This window comes from Lissotriton vulgaris, chromosome 2_1 (genome assembly GCF_964263255.1).
Source record: "Lissotriton vulgaris chromosome 2_1, aLisVul1.2, whole genome shotgun sequence".
NCBI classification, from domain to species: domain Eukaryota; kingdom Metazoa; phylum Chordata; class Amphibia; order Caudata; family Salamandridae; genus Lissotriton; species Lissotriton vulgaris.
This window is the reverse complement of record NC_141687.1, coordinates 1,254,946,719-1,254,971,162: the sequence shown is the minus strand read 5'-3', so window position 1 is coordinate 1,254,971,162 and position 24,444 is coordinate 1,254,946,719. Positions and strand designations below refer to the sequence as shown.

Here is a 24,444-nt window from a genome sequence, read left to right as displayed (position 1 = left end):
TATGGACTTAGGGCCTCATTTACAAGATTTTGACACACAGGAGCGCAACGAGCCTTCCTGTTGCACTGCCGAACGTCAAAATAAAAGGGCAGGAATGCGCCATATCTACAAGATATGGCACATTCTTGTCCTTCTCCCCTGCGCCGGCGCACTAACAGCAGCCGTGTGCCAAAGCAGACAACCTTGTGCCATTTTGCAAGGGTACCTGCGCTGAGGTGATGATTGTTTTTGTGCAGGAAGGGAGACCTTCCTGCACAAAAACAATCATTAAAGACATTTTCCTCTTTCTGTGCATGCTGCAGAATGCAGCACTCATAGAAAGAGGAAACAATTGGGAGAAATATAAGTATTTCTCCTCATTGCACCTCCTCACGCCTCCCCTGGGGGGGGGGGGCGGGGGGGGGGGGGTTAGATTTTGTTGCATTCCCAGGTTTACAAAATATTGTAAATCTGGGAATGCGTCACCTTCCATGGATGTTACGTGGTAATATCCACAGCAACACTCATGGATGCCCCTTTCACACAGAGTTATGAATGAAAAGTCAGCATATTTACAAGGCCATGATAAATCACACAGGGTAACTTTACATGGCCTTGAAAATATGGGAAAGCCCATTGAGCTGCCGGTGCGTCAATAAAAGTGATGCATCTGCGGCAGAATGGGCTTGTAAATAAGCCCCTTAGTGTATCTGAAAGAAGTTTGAGTTCTCTGTAGACCAAGGTTTCGCTGTAGGGTCATTACCTATGTTTGAAGGTTCAGAACTTAGGTGGTTCATCAGAAGTACCGGGTTTTGGCTTCCAGTGGCAGTGGGAGGAGAGGCTAAACATTCATCTGCCCCTCTGCCGTCCTGGAGGGGATTACTAGCAGTCTTCCTGGAATGATTTCGGCTAGGTAGGATCAGTTTTCAGGTGTGCAATGCTACCATCTAATGCTGTATGGTATTTTATGATGCAGGGATGTCAGGACTATACCAAGAGCCAGATGTAGCCATGGAAAATATTTTAATGGTGGGCCATAGTGGTCTTGGCAAGCAAGCAATAGCAAGGGTTCTCATACCATTTCTAAATAGGGTAACTCAGATTATATTACAGCACACTATTCTAAATAAAAAGGTTAAAACCAATAATGTTTACAGATGGTTCAGAAGAGAAGCTAAGAAATGTTCCAATACATCATGATCTGGCACACCAACAGAAGTGATATTTCTCCTTAATAGTAAATCATCTAAAAGTAAATATTAACTGGTCCTGCAAGGCTACTCTTAAAACCGGATGGATAATGTCTCTGCAAATTTGAAAAGAGACTTCTCCTCCACGGCTTACCGGGGGACGTCTTGGTGTCGTCTATGGATCCTTTGTTGTGACTATTAACAGAAATATAACAACTATCAGTTTACAGAGTAATGTAAGGAGACAAACGTGAAGAGGCCCTTGTTTAAGAAATATTTATTGTAATTTCTTCGAATGGTTAAAAATAGAAAAATATATAAGCCCACATATATACCATAACAATGGAGATGTAGCAAACAGACAGCAAATCTAAATACTAAGATAGGTGAAAGGTAAGCTGGTGACCATAATGTTTGTGGCGCAAGCTTACTCTTTCTATCAATATCCTTAGCATCATTTGGTTTTAATATTTGGCTCTTGGATAATATATGTATATGCTAATCTACAATACATTACGATACAAATCTACAATACATTATTATCAGGTCAATAAAAAGTGCAAAGTTTAGCAAAAATATTACAACTAACATTTCACAAATTACTACATAAAACAAAGCAGAGCCCAGTCAGTGATGCTAGCTCACTCAAAGTGACAAGTGTCTGAGCAAGACAGCAATTCTGTGATTAAACCCCTAAAAGGCACTATTGTCATTATTAGATAAGAGGCATCAATAGTGGCCCACATGTGTCAGACCAATGCCAGATTTTCGGGATATCTGTAAATGACTGCCACATAGATTATTTTGTGTAAATGTATCTCATGTGAATATTCACGAAATCTGTCCTGGATCCAGCACTTCTTTGACACAGTTCAACACATCTGAGATAATCAGTAATCCATGAAAACAATTACACATTTTCAACAGGTGTATTACATATGTCAGTTACTAATAACATTGTCCATTGTTCTATTAGTTACCATAATGATTTTTAGTTTTTTCTAGGGTTGTTAGAATATTTTCACTCTAGATCACAACATTGGATCTTGAAAGCAAACTGTGGCTCACAAAAATCATGATCCGGAGCTAAAAACCAAGATGCTCAGTGTGTGCAAGAGACAATTTCAACAACATACATTACAAAATGAAACAATGAAAATGAGAAAAAGGGGCAAGAAAAATTAAGAACCTTTTATATTATTCCCTGGTAGAGATCAGTTTATCATTCAGATTTTGGGCGAACTTGTATCTTGGTTGATAACATGAATTTCTTTAAAACCACCAAGAAAGAAATGGAAAAAAAAGAAAAACAAGCGAAAGTTCAGAAAAAATACTAATTCACCTGAGCTGCTGGAACCATGTAGACCACTAAACACTGATGCAGAGGAGCATAAAATATCTAAGTATAAGGCACAGAATGTCTTATTCAATTTTCAATTCAAAATATCTTAAACTTCACCCACGAGAAAGATCGTCTAGCATAGAGTAGGCATGGTGTAATAATTCCAACATGTTAACTCATAGAGTAAGAATCACAATCAAGTTAAGGGACCTACAAAAATTGAATTGGAAAATGACTACTAAACTGTTGCTGGTGACATACCACATCAGGGCTATGGTAGCGATGGTGTGCTATGAAACTGACTTGGTAGCGTGTATAAAAGTTGTACAAACACTAGTATGGAGTGGAGAAAAACTCTCAAGCAGCGAGACAGATTAAACTAAATCTCCCCCCAAAAAAACACCTTGAAAAGTAGACAATAGACTGTGCCTAACACTTGTTCACGATTTCCAAATTCATGCTCACTGTTGAGGATCACAATGGATAGCGCATTGATTCCATTTAGGTTTATTGTAAATAAAAGTACCTGAGTTGGAGGAAAAAAATCTAGCTAAGGCAGAAGTTTACAGGGAATAGCTATCAAACCGCAATCGGGGTAGAAGAAGGAGAGCTAACACAACGGCCAGGGTTAGAAGAAATGTTTAGCAACTGCCATAAAAGAGTGAAACATTCCTGAAACTTAAAAAACTGTTTCACAGTTGTACAAAAACACATTTATAAAAAAGATTATTGATAACTCCACAACTCGTCAGGCCCCAGCCTATGCCCAGTTATTAATTTTGCCTCTCATATCCACATTCCATGCATTTCTGAGCACTCATAATCCTTGTAAACATTTGGAGCATCATAATGTATAGGAAGGTTCAGAACTAAGTTAATGGACGAGACATTCAGGCCAGAATGGAAGAGCTAATATAGGCTGTGACAAAAAAGTAACTTTTGGGCTTCTTTACAGAGGCCTATGGAAAAGTTGCTAAAGTTTCCTCATGGAAAACTTTGACTAGTATTTCTCAATGTGATACTAGCAGAAAAAGATTTATCAAGTGATCTGCAGCGTTTTTTGCCCACCAAGATCCACTGCATAACCACTAGCATTAGAGATCTGTTTACCTACAGTTTGGAATTGAGGTAAAGAGGAGGTGTCGACGGCCCACAAGCACGAAGTAAACAATTGCCGAAATCCTGCTAGAAAAATGGGGAATTGTAAACACATTTTTTTGTAATTTGGTTTTTGAAGTTACAGTAGTGTCACATGCCATACTGGCATTCTAACAGGGCTGAGACTCAAAGATCAGACCAATAGGAGGTTGAAAATAAATGTCAGAGAAGAAATACTGGTAAGAAAAAAGTGTGTTAAACATCAAAGAGAATTAATAAGGGTACAGTGAAATTGGATGGTAATTAAAGTTAAGCAGAAGAAGTCATGTTATCCCAAGTGCAAAGGGCCCACTGCAGATTTAGTTAGGTTATGGATTAGAAAACAGTAGCTGCTCATACAGTTAACGCTGTGGGGTAGTGGAGTGGGGCGGGGGAGTGGCTGGGTGGGGTGGTAGTAGAGTGCGACATACGATGGGAAAGTGTAGAGTAAGGAAATAATTCAATAAAAGCACTTACTTTGTGCTTGCAGCATCGCAGACTCGGCGATGCCGAGAGTACAATGTAAGTGTTTTTATTTATTTATTTCCTTACTCTACACTTTCCCGTCGTAAGTCACACTCCACTAACACTCTACCCAGCCCATCCCTCGCCTCACCACCCCACAGCATTACCCGTACGAGCCGCCACTGTTAGAAAATCAGGTTTTTCTAGAACTTACCAGTTAGAAAGTGTCTTGAGTATATTGTTCACTGTTCTATAATCATTGTTTCTTTTTTGCTATTCAGTAGATATTAATCAATTATTATATTATCTCTGTGGTTGCACTGCATATTTTGTTCTTTTAAACAGATTGTAACTGTATTAAAATGATGAAACCTCATCATAATAAAATGGCACTATGGGGTATATTTATAATGAAATGACGCAGCTACGTAAGCAAATCTTCTTTTCAAAAACGCAGGAATGCGCTGTATTAACAAGAATACACATCTCTTTGCTCACCCACTGCGCCCGCGCTAGAAGAAAAGCTGACTAGCACCAGCGCAGTTGTCTGCCCAGCAGGGATGATTGTGTTTGTGCCGGAAGGGACACCTTCCTGCACATAAATAGTCATTAATGGAAATTTGCTCCTTCTATGTGTGCTCACAATGCAGCACACATCGAAGGAGCAAAAAACGAGGAGAAATACAAGTATTTCTCCTTGTTGCCCCACTCTTAACACCTCCTTTTCAATGGTGTTAGATTTTGGCACTGCCTCAGAGTTACACATCCTTGTAAACCTGGGGCAGTGTCAAAAAGCAATGGCTGTCGCATGGGTACGCCCACAGCAACATCCCTTGCAGGCCCCTCTGACACAGAAAACTGCTATGATATTTACATTGCTGCATTCATAAAAAGTGACGCTCCAGTGGCGCAATGCCCTTGTAGATATGCCCCTATGTTTTCTGTTTGAGCTAATCAAATTTGTTATAATTTCATTATCTTCTATTTGCCTTCAGTAAATTTTGCAGTTTTCCTTTGTGGCCCCAAGGTGCAGAAACCACTTCAACGACTTTAATCCTGCTAGGGTCCCATACACAATCTTTTTCTGACCCCTTTCTAATGATCCCTCTGCCAGGAAGTATCCAGGCTGAGTCATAGCCATGGTCGTGCCAGGTCTTCTGAAGTGGGTGTTCGCATTGGTCGATCTTCTTTGCTTTGCCAACGTTGATTCGCAGCTTCAACACCACATGTAAATGCTCGTTGCCAAAGGCAGCCCTTCTAGCTTTCTCAATGTCTCTGCTGACATACACACCTCTTCCTAGGGTACCATCTTCTGATTGCCTGAATCCATTCTGAAGGATGGATTCTGCAGCATCGAGCGTGGTCCCAAAGTACATCACGTAGATCTTGCAATTGATGGGTTCTTTATCCCGCTCTATTCCAGCTTCTTGAAAGAAAGGTAAATCTTCCTCTGCCCATATATTCGGCTCCTCAGGTTTATCTGTGCAGAAAAACTTCATTGTTGTGTCTTTGGCCTGGAAATTAGTACAAACATTTTTTTTATAGTACCTGAAAAGATGCATTGTTTTTAGATTTTCATTGACACTTTTTAGGCACACCCCTAACTTAGGACAATGCACATAAACAATGGTAGGGAGTAGGTATGAATATTTAGTGCTAAAGGAAATGTTACCAGCAGAAATGGAAAAAACGATGCTGTTAATATGGAATGCCTTTACATAGGTAATACTTGATGGCCATAGTTGTAATGCTCGTGGACCAAGGTAATATTAGTAATAAATCTCCCCAACACCATATGATTTATCAAATATCAGATTTAAAATGATTTTGAAAATTCAATCATTTTTCTTCAGACATCATCAAATGAGTCCTATATGTAAACTCATTTTCATCGCAAATACATACTTTTCAAGTTTGGCATAAATATATTAATTCTGTCAAGCTAAATCTTCTAATTTAGTAGACTGGGCCATACACAGGAGAGCTACTCAAATGCAGCTGGAAAGCTACCAGTAGCTCACGAGCTACTTGTCGGAGAAGCCTAAACTGTGGTCTACCTTTCTCATTGTCTCTCAAGAGCCCTAGACCGACATAGAAGTGCAAACTTTAATGGCCTCCACAATTCCAAATGTCATGTTTCACAGGCAGGACCAGATTAACAAATTCATTTGTGCGTTTAAATCTTTTACAAGCCCAACTGGCTAGATTTATGAGAGCAAGGCATTCACGTAGGCGTAACTTTGCACTCCGAGTCTTTTACTCCCCTGTAATACAACCCCTTGAAAGTGTAATGCTAGCCAAGGGTAAATCTCACAGAAGAGGTGTGGAGAAGCCATTTTATAGCCCAAAAGACTGTGAGCACCCACAAAAGCATAGTTTATGAGCATTCAAAATCTGATATCTAATCCTATTCACCCTTCATTGGTTGGAGATTAGCTCCTGCCAATGGTGCGAGAAAATCCCTTTCCAGGTTGAGAAGTGGACCAGAACATCCACAGCATTGTAGATTATGGGTGTAGAGTTATTCCACAGGAAAAATATACATTTGTCTTGGATAAAAAAAGAAAAGTATTTAATTAAAAAGAGGCCCTGGCTTCGCAAAATGAGCTATTCTACTAATCATACAAGTCCATATTGGTCATATACCAATGCTTATGAGAGTCAACAACTTTCCCAGGAGTGTGCCTGAAAATGTGAATTTCGTGCAGCTTTCCAGGGTACTCCTGGGATGGTTTCATGATACCTAAAAAGGTACAACTACATCCTTGTGGGAAGGGAAATTGCCACACATAGTTTCGCATTTAATTTCATGAATACAGACCACATTGTTGCAGTTAGAGGTGGCAGCAGAACAAAATGTTTCATTTCTACAATTGTGTTAAAATCTCACCCACACTGGGCCCAGTACAAGTTTTGCGGGAATATTGCATGCGTATTCCCACCCCTGGAAGTAACAATACCCCAGTCTCAGTAAATCTGGATTAGGGAAAAACCCAGGGGCATATTAGCAAGCAATAGCGATAATTATTGCTATTGCTTGGTTAGAGACAAAAATTTACCGCAGCGCTGCGGCGATTTTTACCGCAAATAAACCTTGGTATTACCAAGGTTTAACGCAGATGCGGTAATAATCGCCGCAAAGCATGAATATCGCTTAAAAGTCAGCGATATTCAAGCATTAGCGAGCTAATGCTCTTAGCCATGTTATCCACCTCCCATTGGATAACATGCCTAAGAACTGCTCAGGGCAGGTGTTAGCTTTTGGAGATATTCGTGCTTAGTGCGAATATCTCCAAAAGTTGGTAATAGGAGAGAGCGATGTTAGCGACTGTTTTCAGTCGCTAACATCTTGGCACGCCCACTTTGCATCTCATTAGTGATAAATAGCACTGACATGCAAAGTGAGGCCCAAGATGGTCGCTATCTCCTACTAGCTGTCGCTAACCGGTGTTAGCGGCAGCTAGGTAATAGGGAGATAATTTTATCTCCGCTTTCTTGGCTTTTAAAGCCAAAAAAGCGGAGATAAACCCCCTTGATAATATGCCCCCTAGCTATTTCAAGGTAGTGTCTCGGAGATGGGAAATTACTGGTAGGAATCAGTATTTGCGCACCAGTGCCCAAATCTTGGGGCATATTACCAACAACTAGCGATAATGATCGCTATGTTGGTTTAGCGGCGATATTTTTATCGCCGAGCTGCGGCGATTTTTATCGCTTAGGAACCTTGCTATTATCAAGGTTTATCTCCTAAGCGATAAAAATCGGCCGAAATGCATGAATATCGCTGAAAAGTCAGCGATATTCATGCATTACAGAGCTAATGCTCTTAGCCATGTTATCCACCTACCATTGGATAACATGGCTAAGAACTGCTCAGGGGCAGGTGTTAGCTTTTGGAGATATTCGCGCTTAGCGCGAATATCTCCAAAAGTTGGTAATAGGAGATAGCGATGTTAGCGACTGTTTTCAGTCGCTAACATCTTGGCACGCCCACTTTGCATGTCATTAGTGATAAATATCACTGACATGCAATGCGGGGCCCAAGATGGTCGCTATCTCCTACTAGCTGTCGCTAACTGGTGTTAGCGACAGCTAGGTAATAGGGAGATAAAGTTATCTCCGCTTTCTTGGCTTTTAAAGCCAAAAAAGCGGAGATAAACCCCCTTGATAATATGCCCCCCCGTTCGGCATTTTTACGCCAAGACAGTGCAGCTGCTTAAAGCAGGCGAAATACACTGATCAAAAAACATAAACTGTGGTATTCCTGTGATTCTTGAAATCCTGATGCAGCAAGTGACCCACTGCTTTGGGATGGCCATCCCACTTGTACCCAGGCCGACAATTATACAACGTACTCGTACTTTGTTCTAAAGTGCTAGCTACTAAAAAAGTTGCTAACTCACGTCACCGTAACCTCTACTCCTTTCACTCAACACAAGCCTCCCCATTTTATCAACATGAGAAGAATGAAGGCATGAATGTGCCCTGCCTGGATTTGGACTTTAGGAATACATATAACACATAGATTTTAGCAGCATGCTAGATTACGCTAAAGACTTATCTGATGACTTGGGTAAAAGGGTATTTAGTGGTGATATGTAAGTTTGCTTTATTATTTTACATATTCAAGTCGATTCCAAAACCCAGTAAGCAGCAAACTTTAACTGATTTTAAAGTGTACGTCTGCAAGGGAAAACCTCTTACCAATATGCCAGTATTTGAAGATTAATGGAATTTGCATCATCCATCTCGAGTCAATGTTGTCAACTCCTTTTACTTATTTGTCTCATGTTTACTGATGGGTTCTATTCACAAATCCATGGGTATATCCCCTTCTTTCCACATCCCTGTCGATGTGTTCCTCAGATTTTTTACAGTGCTTTAGTGGTTGTTATTAACCTGGCAGGAGGCTTTGCATGAGCAGCAGAATATGTTATCCTCCCTCACTCGCCTGAGAAAGGGTTAATGGCAAGGGGACCGGCACAAGATGCAACCAGCAGGCTTTTTTACTGCCAGAGATGATTTACGATTACCACCCCGGTTCAATTTAAGTTCAGAGGGGATTTGCTGGCTCTGAAGTCTCGGAGAGGGTGCCCAGCTGGACAGACCATTTATTCAATAAAAGAAATGCTTTGCTCCAGGACTCCGAAAATTGTTCAGGCTTGTCGGGCTTGAAGTGGGATGTGAACAGTGGGTGGGGGAGGGCAAACGTCTGTGAAAGGGCGTGGCCTGTGTAATTAAGGGCATGACTGAAATACTAAACTACATTTCCGTGATTCCGTAGTGAGTGTGCCACCTGGCCGGTATTGTGGTTCCTCTCTGAGCTTTCTGTGATTGCATCCAGATGTATATTCAGCCCATCCAGCCCATTTTCCCAACATGGCCACTACTCGAGTTAAGACTGGAATTAACTGCTATAAAATCATTTATCCTCCCGGCCAGACTAAAGCCTCAGCAAAACGATTGAAACATAACACTATTGAACGTTTCCCTGATTCCCTTTTTGTTGATCAATTTTACAATGGTCATCTTGGGAGGCTCAATATCGACTTCATCTTCTTCACTCGCGACACCCCCTCTTGGTCCACAAGCTTTTATCATTCCCTTAACGTCACCTCCTCCTCCTCTATCCCGCATGGCAAACAACTAAAAATGTCCCCCTCTGCGCGTTTCGATGGCCACCTCACTATCTCACTCTATAACAACGGTACTGTCATGATACAAGGCAAAGACTCCTGTCTCTCGCTCTTTGACCACCTCTTCCCCTCCCTTCTTCCCTCCTCTGTGACTGGGTTTTCCCCCAACTCCTCACCTAGCTACACCCACTACTCACTCTCTCCTCCCCTGACCCCCCTCCACACCATTAGGGTGCACCCTCGAGAATCACAGGCAGGCCCTCTTCCCTCCACCCTTCCTATTCCTCCCCCTTCACAGGTTGCCCCCTCATTTTTCACTTCAGCCTTACCTTTAACTGATACGCTTCTCGCCCAAGCTACACCTTCACGATTCCCCAATCTCCTCACCTCACCCATATTCCTACCCGTCACCCCCCTTTTGAGTCCACCTCTTCTCCAACCCTCTACCCAGGCTAACCCTCCCTACGCTCAGCTTATTCCTCCATCCCCCCCTCTCCTCTTCCCCCTCCTCCCCCCGGTTTTTGCCCCGATTTCCCCTCATACTCACTGCATCTCTCTCCTCCCACCCTCACCTCCAGCTATGCTGTACTACCCCCTTTCCCCCTTTGGTCTCCCTCTCCTCTTCCCTCCCTCGGGCACAGCAGAACCACTCCCCTTCCTCAATTTCCCTTTCTCCCAACCCTCCTCTCTCGGCCAGATGCCCGTTTCCCTACAGCAACGCCCTATCGATAACAGGACCCCTTTGACCACCTCCCCTCTTTTCCTCCCTAACCTCCCACATTCCCATGACTCCACTCAATCCTCCCCTCTCCTTCTACCATACCGCCCGGATCCGTACCGATCTTCTCCTAAATTTGTCCTTAATTCCTTTCCTTCCTGCAACTCCAACAAACACAACTCCCCCTCTGCCTCTGACGCACCTACTCCTACTCTCAACCTCCACCTTTCCCCACTTTTGAACCCAACACCCCAACTCCCCTCCTCCACCGCAACCTCTCCCTGCCTTCCCCCTCCAACTCCACCCCCTCCTGTCTCCCTTCAACCACCCAACAACCCGTGCTTAACCCTACTCTCCCTGGAAAATAATCTAGACTCCCTGATCACCTTGATTTCCCAGCTTGTAAGTGCCATCTCACTTTTAAGCTCCAAGTTTCCCTCCTTTCCATACACCCCCATTCCTGTGGATAACCCTCACCACCCCACGAGATGCACCTCGCCCCCTCACCCCACTATAACTAAGCCCAACCCCTCATTGGCAAACGTGGTTATCTCACACAAGCCTTCGAATGCCACCCTTCTTCAACCTGCACCTCCCGATTACCCTATTGTCTACTCTATTCCGATCATCTCCTCTGTCAGAACCAAGCATCCACCTAAACCCTCCCGAGCACCCCTGTATAAGTACAACATCCCAATCACCCTGCAGAGCCCGAGTACCCCCATCACCAAAACAGTCTTGACAGAGTTGCGCTGTCTGCTCCACAATTGCAGATCAGCAGTAAAACATAAACTTCAAATCTCCGATGCCATCACCCTACACAAGGTTGACATGCTCTTCCTCACAGAGACCTGGTTCAACAATACCTCACACTTTATCTTTGATCTCCTACTACCCACAGGCTATTCTATACTCAGGAAAGACAGAACCGACAGCGTTGGGGGAGGTGTTGCAGTCATCTTTAGAAACTCCCTTCAACTGAAGGCTCTTCCTTTCAGCTCTTTCCGCACTTTTGAAGGCCTTTCTCTTGAGCTCTAATTGCACCATCGCTCACCCCTCAGATTCCATGTTATTTACCGTCCACCGGGGAGCGACCCTTCGTTTTTGGAAGAACTCACTGACTTCATCAGTGACCAACACTCGGAAAGTGACAATCAGACCTTTGTGGGGGACTTCAATCTCCATTGGGGCTCACCGCAAGACTCCTCTGCGAACTCGTTTGCCACCTTCCTCTCTGCAAACGATCTTATACAACACTGCACACAGTCAACACACTCTAAGGGCTCAATCCTGGACCTTGTTATTTCCAAAGCAGACAGGCTTTCTATCACTACCCCTATTCATGTAGACTGGTCTGACCACCTCCTCATCCCATTCTCTCTTCACCTTTCACACTCTAAAACTCTTGGCCAACCTAAGAGAGCTACCTCCTGGTTCCGTGATGTTAAAAATATTGACATTGGTTCCTTCTGTGAATCATCCTTGTTATCACCTCCAAAGCTAGACCCGAACATAGATGTTGACGAACTCACCTCCCAATGCCTCACAGTCCTTGCAGTCGAAATCAATAAGTCGCTCCTCTCCAAAGCAAAAAGGTTAGGCCCACTCCTTCAGCGCCTTGGTACAACAAATCCCTCTATGAAGAAAGGAAGCAGCTAAGATACCTGGAGAAACAATGGAGGCAAGCGCCCTCCACCGATAACTTAGCCACGCTTCGTTCTGCAAGATCCAAATACCATAAGAACATCTTCCTTGGGAAAGCGTCGCACTTCAGAACCCTCGTTGACTCTGCCAAAAATAGACCCAAAAAACTATTCGATCTCATCAAGATTCCTAACCACTCTCCCCCAACCTCCAAGCTGGAGGACTCTACAAAGAAAGCAACAGACTTTGCTCAATTCTTTGACAAAAAAGTGAAATCCCTTGTGGCTCAGGTCGCTCACCCTACCCCTCCTGAGGAGCGCAAATCCGTAGCCATTTGGCAGAACTTTGACCTCATCTCTGAAGATGCCCTCCTCAAATGCATCCTCAAAACAAAGCCCTCCAACCATTCTCTTGACCCCATCCCGAGTGCCATTGCTATTGACTTCTATTCCCATTCACTGTCCTATTGGACCACTCTGGTCAACCTCTCCCTCTGCCAAGGCTCCCTTCCTGTCTCCTTCAAAACAGGGCAGGTCACACTTCTGCTTAAAAAACCCTCTGCTGATGCGAATGACCTCAACAACTACCGCCCCATCACTAACCATCCCTTTCTTGCGAAGATCACAGAAAGATGTGTAGCGAAACAACTCTCTCGTTATATCAAGGACAATGATCTTCTTGACAAATGTCAGTCCGGCTTCATCCAAAACTGCAGCACTGAAACAGCCCTATTGCAAGTGATTGATGACGCGCTGAGGATACTCGACTCGGGGGGGTCCTGTCTCTTTATTCTCCTTGACCTCTCTGCAGCCTTTGACACTGTCAACCACAACACTCTCCTCAATACTCTGCAACAGAGAATGGGCATGGAGGGTAATGTGCTTAAATGGTTTGCTTCCTTCCTTTCAGATAGATCCCAAATGATCAAAATAGCAAACAGCCTTTCATCTCCTCTGGCGGTAGGTCAAGGTGTTCCTCAAGGCTCTATACTTGCACCTAGTTTGTTCAACCTCTACCTAGAACCCCTGGGAAATCTCCTAAGTAAATCTGGGATCCACTATCATCTCTACGCAGATGACACTCAAATCTACCTCAAGGTTGCTTCCACCCACGACCTCGCTATCCTTAGCTCAACTCTCGACTCCATTCAAAACTGGATGTCAACTCATCAACTGATTCTGAATCCCTCCAAAACTGAATTCCTCCTCCTCTCCTCCTCACTTTCTCCTCCCCCGGTTCAATCTTGGATGGATCAGACGAATCTACTAAACAATAAGCATATCATTGTTGAAAGCGCAAAATCCCTTGGTGTCTTACTCGACAACAATCTCAATCTAATCGCTCACATCAATTCCATGGCAAAGTCTGCACGATACCAATTGCGACTTCTTTGGGGAATCCGTCGCTTTTTCCCAGAGCATGACCTTAAAACACTGGTGCAATCGCTGGTCCTCTCCAGACTGGACTACTGCAATTCTCTTCTTACTGGCCTCCCCAAATCCCACCTGTCCCCCCTGAAATCGGTCTTACACTCAGCAGCCCGTTTCATCTATGGGGCTAAAAGAAGCGACCACATCACACCGCTGCTATCCTCCCTTCGTTGGCTTCCCATCGAGGCTAGAGCTATCTACAAGACTGCCTGTATCACCCACAAAGCCTTGCACTCCTCCTCTCCTCGCTACCTGTCGAATAAACTGAAACTCTCTGGAAGCTCTAGACCATCTCGGAATGCGGAAAATCTTCTGCTTGAACCCCCCACTTTCAAGAAGGAAAGATCGATGGCCCAATCCTTTTCAGGCAACGCAGTGAGAATCTGGAACTCACTCCCGCCTCAGCTCCGGACTACCTCCTCCTCTCAGGCCTTCAAACGGGACCTTAAAGTTCTCCTCCTCCAAGTCTAACTCACACCCTTGCCTTCGTCTGAAGGAAGACCTCCCATTACGGGAAAGTCTATTGGCCAGGGTTTTGATACTTCCACCCCAGGGTGTTCTGGTAGTTTAAATGTTTAGTAATATCCCAATACCTGTGTATGGTACCCTTTTGGAACTTGCACACGTCACTTTTGTTTTGTAACACACTGTTTGCTACCTCGCACATTTTGTTTTTTTTAGATACTTGCACAAGTGCCACCATTGCCTACGTAACGTTTGTTATTGTGCTGGAGTGTCTGCCTTCTATTGCAGTATTATACCTCTACTTGTATTTTGTACGTTTTTGTAACCTGCACCCTTATCACTTTTTTCTCCTATAATGCACCGATTGCTACCTCATGTATTTTGGTTGCTCACTAGTGTCACTTTTGATCCATGTAACTTATTGTTTGCTTTTGTATTTTGTTCCTGTATATCATTATTGGTCCTTCTGTGAAGCGCTCTGACACCTTCGGGTAAAGTCCGCGCTTTATAAAATTGCATAAATAAATAAATTAAATAAATAAATAAATATAACACAACAACTGATGTTCACGTAAAACCAGCAAGGACTATTTGCTTTGTCAATGATTTTGTTGTAAATAATTAATATTGAAAATGTGTTAATTATAAGACTGTGAATTGAACATTACTGATGGCTGTGTAAGGAAGGGGCAGTGGTCTTCGCAGTGTCTCAATCATGCCAGATAGGTTGACTCACTGGTAGACAGGGCCGGCTTTAGCACTGGTTGGGCCCAGTACGACAACGTTTGCTGGCGCCCCCCAATGATCATTTCCACAACAAATTCTCTCACTACCACCCTTTAACAGTGCCCCTCAATTCTTTATAACCACTCCCTCTCTCAGATTCATTTAATTAGTTTTATAGCACTACTCATACCAGTGTAGGGTGCCAGAGCCCTTTACATCATAAGACTTACATAAGACAGAGGACTACAAGGTGTAAGAGTCACATGTCATCCATACTGGTAGGCAGTAAGAGTGCTGAGTCTGGAGAAGTACAAAATCAGAATTTAAAACGTACCACCATGGTTGAGGGTTCTCTTTAATAATCAGAACTGATTTCTACCCAAATTAACCCTTTTAGCAAATCATAATGCTCTAATCTTCTCCTTGCAGTTGTTTGATGACAGTTAATAGCTCACTGTCCTATATTAGGATTTTAACGTCTAAACTGCAAGTAACAAAAGGATCTCTCGAACACAAGCAGTAACCCACTTACCGATTTACACTGTATGAACTTTGTGGTGTGCATGGTACAGGTGCTTTGCAGCAGGCATATTAGCCCTCTCCTCTACCTTACGATGAGTTAAAACTTCCAATAGACAAAACTCCAATCTCTCTCCAGGAAGAACATTAATCACCGGAGTTATCTTGACATTTTTATTGTTGCCTGGAAATCACTAGAGGCAATGAGCTGGGCAGAAGGTGCTTTTAAAGCCATGATCTTGCAAACAGGGCACCCCATCCGAAGTAAGTGCCCGGTGTGGTCGCACTGTCCTAGAGCTGACCCTGCTGGTAGACATGTAAGCCCTTTTTCTCTCCACATCTCCTCTATTCACGAGTTATACTTTGTCTCTGTGCTCGCATATCCTTCACTTCACCACCTCCAAAAACACAGCACACACACCTGCGAGCACTGCATTTCCTTTTATTTTTGCCTTGTCAATATTCATACAGAATCAAAAGTGCAACTCGAATACGTGATCATGGCGCTGGGCGCTCTGCAAAAAGGCCAAGGATTGGATGGGCATCTGTTCTGACCACCTTTCTGACCTAGTGGCAGTTACTGTGAGAAACTTGCACTGCCTTCAGTCTTAACGCCACACCTCTCAATTGTGGCCCAATTTAAACACATGGAGGTAACCTAGTTCAAAGGCTGCACTATACACAAAAAAAATACAGAAAGACATCATAACTGGAAAAAGCAAATTCTTAGGGAATTTAAGATTAAGTGAAACACGAAACAAGAGGGCATTAAATAGCTGACAAAGATTACTTTATCATTCTTCACTTTCATTAGTTACAAATCACTATGGGCCTCATTACAATGTCGGGCGGCGTTGCTGAATCGGGACCGGTGGCCCCCAACGCAGTATTAGGAGGCGACCGCACTTCCATTTTTCTATGGGAGCTTGTGCTGCAGTCAGAAACCATCCGCAGCACAAGCTCACATAGAGAAATGAGAGCTGTTGTAAATCCCTGTACAGAAAGGCAGGCACCATACGGTGCCTGCCACTTAACTTAGTAGAGGGATTGACAGGGGGCACCACATGGGCCTCTCAGGTCCCCAACCAGAGGCCACTGTTGCAAGAGGGCCCTGCAAGGAGCCCCCAAAGTCGCTTTCCAGCAGGCTTTTTATGTTGGAAAGCCTGACATCTTAAGCCTGACATAAAAAATGCCATCCTTAAGGGATTAAGTACCAGTTCCAAATGGCCGATGGCTCAAGAAACCCGTCGGAAGCCAGTGGGAATGACCTTCCGATTTCACTTCTGACCACTGTCATTGTAATACAGCAGTCGAAAGTGAAACCAACGAAGTCGGTCGGAAATCCCCGGACCACAGGTCGGAGGCTTTCCGCCCGACATCAAAATGAGGGCCTATGTGTTTTTGGATGTAAAGAGCAGGGCAGGAGAGGATGGGGTGTAACAGCCATAGCTGCCGACTTTGGAACAAGGGAACTGGGTTTGTTTCTCGACGTTGGCTCAACATCCTGTGATTCTGGGCTAATCACTTAATGCCCCCTTGCATACCACCCAAAAAATTAAATAAAAAGTCTTTAACGTAACTAGTGCTCGTGTAAAGCACTCCAATACATACAGGTCGAGTTTGCTCCATATAAAATGGCAAAAGAAAATAGAGGAGTGCATGGCCTGAGACCCTTTTCAATGTCTGTTTTAACTGCTACCAGATCTGAGACACTGATGGACCCCACCCAGTTAAAGTCTGAGGCCAGTTTACTGAAGTTGGGGAAGAGGTAGAGTTGCTTTTTAAATGACATGTACATAAATATCCAACCCCCTCTACTTGCCCCTCCCCCAGATATTTTTCTTGAAATAACAGCGTATACCTTAAAATTTCCAGGCAGTATTTTCCACCCAAAGAACTAGAATAATGACAGCAAATATTGGTGTTGAGAGTGTGGAGCTTGGTAGGGGCAAGGGAGGGCTTTAATGTTTAGATTGCAGGACAATAAGGAAAAGGTGGGGAGGGATATCCTCTGAATGTGCCTCATAGGAAGTGTGAGAGATTCTGTGCCTTTCTCTGAGTGTATCTGTCTGTATATGTGCCTCTGTGTACAGCCCTAAAAGATAGCAGTGCTTGTTCCAATGGAAGTAAAATGCCTTTTGTGAGAAGTTGGCCTGGTATATGATTCTCACTAATTCTAGTGATCACCTTGTACCATGCCAAGCAACCCTTATGATGATTGGTTGTAAGTCAACCTTATAGACCAGCTATCCCAGTAGCGTGGACAAAGCAGTATTAGGCTAAACTCTGTAAAGGCATGTGAAGCAAGCTGTTTTACCATACACAATCCCCTTGAATACCAAATGAAAGGACACCACACAGATATATATTGAAAATATATATATATTTATTTACTACAAAATCCCCTATACTCTTTATGAGCACAGAAGCGAATGCGTTAAAACAAAACAAAGTTTAAATATACAAAAGTTGCACAATATGGATGAGCCATAGGGGCCACCTAAACCATATACTAAAATAGTGGTATAAGGACCACCTAGCTGAAAGGAAGTAGGCCTAGGGCCTGGGGAATTGCTGGAGCTGTTCGGGACTAACAGTGAAGAAGTCGGGAAAGGCCCGCGGGACTCGGGTGCAGTGCGGAAAGTGCACGCATATACCAATGTAAGTCAACGGTGCGTAAAAGTTACAAAGTTAGTTATTAAGGAACCTTCCGAGTGACCTAGAAGAATGAAACTTTAGGCACAGACACTAGAGGTGTGTACCAGTGTAGGAACACCGGCGTTACTGAGTTACCTCACCCACAGGAAGCGGGTGCACAGGTGCGAAGTAGTGTCGGTTTTCGTCACGCAGGTCGATGGTGCTTGGAGCTTAAGATGCTGCAGGCGGCTCGATGTGAAGAGTTCCGGTGGACCCAAGGGTGGATCTGAAGTGGTGAAGACCTGAAAGCAGAGGGGACAATGTTCAAAGTCACTAGCCAGTGACTACCGTGGAACCAGGATGGAACCAGGCGATGTCGGGCGCAAACAGGCGATGAGGGGTACCTTCTCTCAGTAGCCACGTGGACACGAAGAGGTCATGGACGCCCAGGAGTCGATCACGAGCTGACCCACAAAGGCTCTAGCTGATGGCAGTGTCGGCAATTTGATTGGAGCAAACAGGCCTTGGCTAATGCAAGCCACGCAGGAAGTGGAAAAAGCTTATCACTCGGACCAGCAAGGTCAGAGCGGGTGCTCCTTTTTACAGGAGCAAGGGCAAGTCTGGAGCAACCAGACCCGCAGTGTAAATTGTAGGTTTCGTCACCAAGATGGCCGCTGACCACATGGCAAGTGGCCGGGATGGCGCGTCGAGTGGCACGATGCAAAAGGGCCCCACACAGATCGTGGAGATGCTGGAGGGCTGATCTTCGGTGCAAGGGCAGCTCGGTTGTGGGGCTTCTTAAACCCCAAAGCACAGAGCCGAGGGTGCCTTGGGTGCTGCGCAGTCAGCTTCTCGGGGGTATTTCAAGATGTCCGGTCCCACGTCTCTCTGTGCCTCCACGGGTCCCTTCTTTGCAGGGACTGTGGATCGGGCGGTGAGAAGTCTGGAAGTCTGGGTCTCGTCAGGCTCTGGGCTCAGGCTCCGGCAGGAGGCGGCGGCAAAGCAGACGTTGAGTTGCTGGATGGTGCCTGTGTTCACAGGGTGGCCACTCCTAGGCCACAAGGGAGATGCTCTTCAGTCTTCTGTGCAGCAGAATGTCGAAGTCCAGTCGTCTTCTTAGTTTCAAGTTGATTCAGGATGATCTGAGGTGCTATGGCACTGCTCCCACTCTTATTCCCAATCTGAGGGGTGGATCACCTGCTAGGTCCCTCCTCTGGGTGGGACCAGGAAGGGGGGTGGTTACACCTCCTTTCCTTTGTCCAGCTCCTCGCCAGGCCTGGGTCTGGAAAGTCCCAGGACCGGTTTGGACTGGCTTATGCACGAGGACACCTTGTGTGCCCCGGGCATGTCTGATTCTATTCAGCTCTGTCTTACCCAATACACAAAATCCTGTCTGGGGTGGTGCTCGCACCTCCCAAGGCAGGAAACCCTTTGTCCAATCCTCCCTCGCTGGAAGGACTCCCAGCAGCAGTAGGTCAGACTTGTGTCTGTGGTGGCAGCATCCATTTTGTGATGCTGAGGCTCTGGTTAACTTCAACCGGGGTTAAGGCTAGTTACATGTCGTGTCCCTCTAGAAGGGTGGAATGCTATCCCCGTCGACAGAACTGTCGAGGGGATAGTATTCCAAATCGTATGACACCTTACTCGACATGTTTTGATAAAGCCAAACCAAAGTTAGCATATAACCGGGAGGATTATAATGCACTTAAGAGTATATGGTATGGCAATATCCCGGAACAGCGAAGGGAGTTGTTCCCGACAGGTGCAGACAGGCTCAGCTCATGCTAGAGCACCATCTCACATGAAACCACGCACTCTGCCTCCAGGATTGTTAAGGCCTGCCATAGGAGTGACTTATAGGTTAACATGTGTCCAGTTAAGGTTAGATATAGGGATACTATATCGAAGTAAGAGGTGATTACACCAACTTACCCCAGCTGAGTGATCAGCCAGTTGTGTCAAATATGGAGGCCAGGCCAGGGGTGGCACAATACATGCTGCAGCCCCTGGTAGGCCTTGGCTACACCTATGCCCTGGGTACCTATGGTACACTGTTACAGGGGCCTATAAGGTGAGCCAGTTCCAATTGTGTATGCACCTAGGGTACATGGAGTCCATTTTAAGGAGAGAGCAATTAGCCTGGGGCCCTGAATAGCAGGATCCCAGGCCAACTATGACAAAAACCAGCTAAACACCAGGCAAAAAGTTTGGGGGTAACCATAGTCAGATATCCACCTTCCTACACAACCCCCCCCCCCCCCAAACGAAAGGAGATAAGGCTATCCTTGTCCAGGTAAGCCTATATTGCCTAAGTGGCCATATAAGGAAGTACCAGCTCTGGCTTGGTTACCCCCTGTCTCATGGTCCACTAAGCAATCCCTCACCCTAAGGGTATCTGAGGGTCTCCACCATAGGGAATCTCTACCTGTGGTGTGTCTTGGCAAAGTTAAAGGCTGATGTTGAGATGGAGTACTGAAGTGAGATGCCTCTGTAGGACTCAGCTTCCTCCAATCACTCTCCACCATGTGTGCCTTTCTTTCTTTGACTGAGTTGCACTGTGCTCTCAGGGTCAACCTCTGGCTACCTAAAGCTGGAGGCTGGGTACCTTTGGTTGGTTTACTGGAGGGACAGTTCAGGTTTGGGCCCTTTGGGTCCCAGATTTGACTGTGCCAACAATATCCATCTGGGGGAAGTCCCTAACTACTTTTAAGGGGGATCCCGCAGGAGTTTTTAAAGTTTTTACCTCACTAGGGCTACTAGTTTCGGTGCCCCTAATCTGTTGATGGGGGTGCTTTATTTGACAGGGGGCCCTTTGGGGCTCACTGTCCTTCTTGTCCTCTGCAGCCCTGGGCTGACTAAGGCAAGGTAGAGAGGGGCAGGTTACCTGCTCCAGACTGGGTCCCACCTGAGAAGGGGCCACTGCCATCAGGGGCTCTGTCAGGCTAGGCCTAACAACCTCTGGGACAGTTCCTTCATCAGGGGTAAGATCAGTTCCCTGAGGAGGCTGATCCTTTCCTAAAGTCTGGTGGGAGGGAGATTTCTCTTCCTCCTCAGTGCTCTCTGTTTGTGTGGAGTGATCCATCATTTCAGGCTTCACAACACATGAATCAGTTTGAGTTGGGCTGTGGCCATCACAGCCCCACCAACCTTTTCAGGAGGAGACTCAGTTTGGGTATGGGCTGTTACCATCACAGCCCTGCTAATCTTTTCAGGAGGGAGTTAGCTAAAGATGGGGCTGAGGTTTGCTCAGCCCTACCAACCTTTTCAGGAAGGACATCTTGGATTGGGGCTGTGGCCATCACAGCCCCACTAACCTTTCCATGGCGATTTACCATTCTAGAATGGGTTTGCCGTTCAACCTCAGCCCAGGCTGAGATTTCCAAATCATTACCAAGTAGGCAATCTACAGGCAAGTTTGCTGACACTGACACTCTCCTTGGGCCAGTGACACCTCCCCAGCTAAGATTGACTACTGCCTTGGGATGTTTGGTTTCTATTCCATCAATGTTTGTCACCTGATTTGTGGCATCAGGTAAAAGTTGCCTTGAGGGGACTAGACATTCAGCCACCATGGTGATGCCCCTGTGTCTCTGAAGGCCTCAACTTGCAAGCCATTGATGAGGGGCTCCTGTCTATACTTGCTCAAAGTGTTTGGGCAAGCAGTGAAATTGGCAAACCCCATGCCAGTTTCATAGACAAGAGTATCTGAGGTAGGGGACCTGGTTAGGCCAGAATCCACCTGAGCTCCAAAAGTAAACCCACCTAAATTCTTGGGGGTGCTCCTACCACCTGGGGGACCACTGCTAACAGTGACAGGAGGTGTTGGAGCTTTACCTGGAGGTATATTTTTCTTATTACCATTCTTTGGACAACAGCTGTCTGATTTCCAATGTCCAACCTGTTTACAGGCATGGCAGTAAGGCTTTTTCTCTGTAGAGGAAGTGTTCTGGGGCCCACCCTTCCCATTGGAGTTTTGGGGCCCTGGGGAAGTCTTCTCTTTGGATTTATCCCCACCTTTCTCTTGAGGCTTGGTAGTCTCTTTCTTTTGGTCACCACCCTGGTTCTTAGGCCTGATCCTGGTTCTGACCCATTTGTCTGCTCTCTTACCCAATTCTTGTGGAGAGGTCAGATCAGAGTCAACCAGGTGCTGATGTAGAAACTGATTTTGACAATTACTTAAGATTTGCTCTCTCATAATTAAATTATACAATCCTGTATAGTCTGTAACCTTACTTCCCATCAACCAGCCCTCCAGAGCCTTAGTGGCACATTCAACAAATTCAGACCAGTCCTGAGTCTGTGTCTTATGGGTCTCTCTGAACATTAACCTGCACTGTTCAGTGGTTAAGCCTAACTCATCAATCAGAGCACTCTTCAGGACCAGGTAGTTTCTAGAATCCCCAACACTAACTGTGAGGAGTCTGTCTCGGCCTCTACCTTCAAAGGAGAGCCACAAGATTGCTGCCCACTGCTCCTGAGGGATCTGCTGTACTCTGCAGGCTCTCTCAAGTGCAGTCATCCATTTGTGGATATCATCCCCAGCTTTGTAGGGGGGCACATTCTTACTCAGGTTTCTACTATCATAGGACCTGTCTTTATCCTTAGGGATAATGCTGCCACCAGTGGATCCTAATCCACTCTCTCTAGGCTGTCTTGCTCTAGCAGTTTCTCTTGGGCCAGGGCAACCTCTAATTCTTGCTTCTGGATCCTAAGCTCTGCCTCTCTCATTTTGGCCTCATGTTTCCTTCTCTGAGGGCTAGTCATCCCCCTTCTGGAGTGACCATGAGAACCCCTAGAAGCCTGGGAGGCATTGGATTCACCTGAGTGATTCCTCCTCCTCCTATGCTCCTGGTTAAGTCCACTTGGGTGTCTGGGTAAGGTCATCCTTACTTCAGTCCCAAATACACTTAAGTTAGCCTGGGTAAGCCGGCTGGCTGGCGCCTGACTATTTCTACCATCATCAGAGTCACTGCTCCCCCCTTCTGTCTCCTCTTCTTCTTCCTCCTCATCAGGCTGAATATCTCCAGTGACTTGGTCATCCTCATCTACCTGGACTATGGGGACAGGGGTATCAGTATTGTCATCTTCAGTGGGAGAGCCTCCTTCACCATTCCCTGTGGGGTCTGCTTTAGAGGTCTTTAGAGCTTCCGACTGGTCTAAAAGCTCTCTAAGGTGGTCTGTAGTAGGGGTTGGCCCTGTCTTGAGACCTCTTGAGGCACAAAGCTGCCTCAATTCCTTAAAATTTAACATAGCAAATTTGGATGGTGCCCTTGGAGGGTCACTCTCAACAGAGACATTCCCAGTGGAACCCTCTGCTCCAGACATTGCTCTAGTGTGGGTGGATATGTTGCAATCTACCTACACTGGTGTTTACCTACTAAACCTATCTAGTAGTTGTAGTCAGGGTGTGCTACTCCCTATCCTCTACAATAACTAAGTTCAGTAGAACTTAAGTATACTAGTCTTGTTTTATATGTACCTAGCAGGTACCTGTATGATCTTTCAAATGATACTCTCAAAGATTGTAATGGTAAAACAACAGTAAGCTCAAATCCCAACCGCTGCTTACCAATGTGAGAAGTTGGCCTGGTATGTGATGCTCACTAATTCTAGTGATCACCTTGTACCATGCCAAGCAACCCTTATGATGATTGGTTGTAAGTCAACCTTATAGACCAGCTATCCTAGTAGCGTGGACAAAGCAGTCTTAGGATAAACTCTGTAAAGGCATGTGAAGCAAGGTGTTTTACCATACACAATCCCCTTGAATACCAAATGAAAGGACACCACACAGATATATATTGAAAATATATATATATATATTTATTTACTACAAAATCCCCTATACTCTTTATGAGCACAGAAGCAAATGCGTTAAAACAAAACACAGTTTAAATATACAAAAGTTGCACAATATGGATGAGCCCTAGGGGCCACCTAAACCATATACTAAAATAGTGGTATAAGAACCACCTAGCTGAAAGGAAGTAGGCCTAGGGCCTGGGGAATCGCTGGAGCTGTTCGGGACTAACAGTGAAGAAGTCTGGAAAGGCCCGCGGGACTCAGGTGCAGTGCGGAAAGTGCACACATATACCAATGTAAGTCAATGGTGCGTAAAAGTTACAAAGTTCGTTATTAAGGTACCTTCCGAGTAACCTAGAAGAATGAAACTTTAGACACAGCCACTAGAGGTGTGTACCAGTGTAGGAACACTGGCGTTGCTGAGTTACCTCACCCACAGGAAGCGGGTGCACAGGTGCGAAGTAGTGTCGGGTTTCGTCACGCAGGTCGATGGTGCTTGGAGCTGAAGATGCTGCAGGCGGCTCGATGTGAAGAGTTCCGGTGGACTCAAGGGTGGATCTGAAGTGGTGAAGACCTGAAAGCAGAGGGGACAATGTTCAAAGTCACTAGCCAGTGACTACCGTGGAACCAGGATGGAACCAGGCAATGTCGGGCGCAAACAGGCAATGAGGTGTAGCTTCTCTCTGCAGCCACGTGGACACGAAGAGGTCGAGGACGTCCAGGAGTCGAACACAATCTGTCCCACGAAGACTCT

The 24,444-nt window shown here is 45.3% G+C and overlaps 1 long non-coding RNA gene across 1 annotated transcript in view; it reads right to left on the bottom strand.

The window, feature by feature from the left end:
* Positions 1-1,431: 1,431 nt before the first annotated feature.
* Positions 1,432-24,444, bottom strand: part of LOC147732456 (uncharacterized) — a 57,911-nt gene continuing 34,898 nt past the window's right edge. The window contains exon 2 of the long non-coding RNA XR_015308468.1: positions 1,432-5,627. This is a non-coding gene — a long non-coding RNA (uncharacterized LOC147732456). The remainder of the gene's footprint in view (positions 5,628-24,444) is intronic.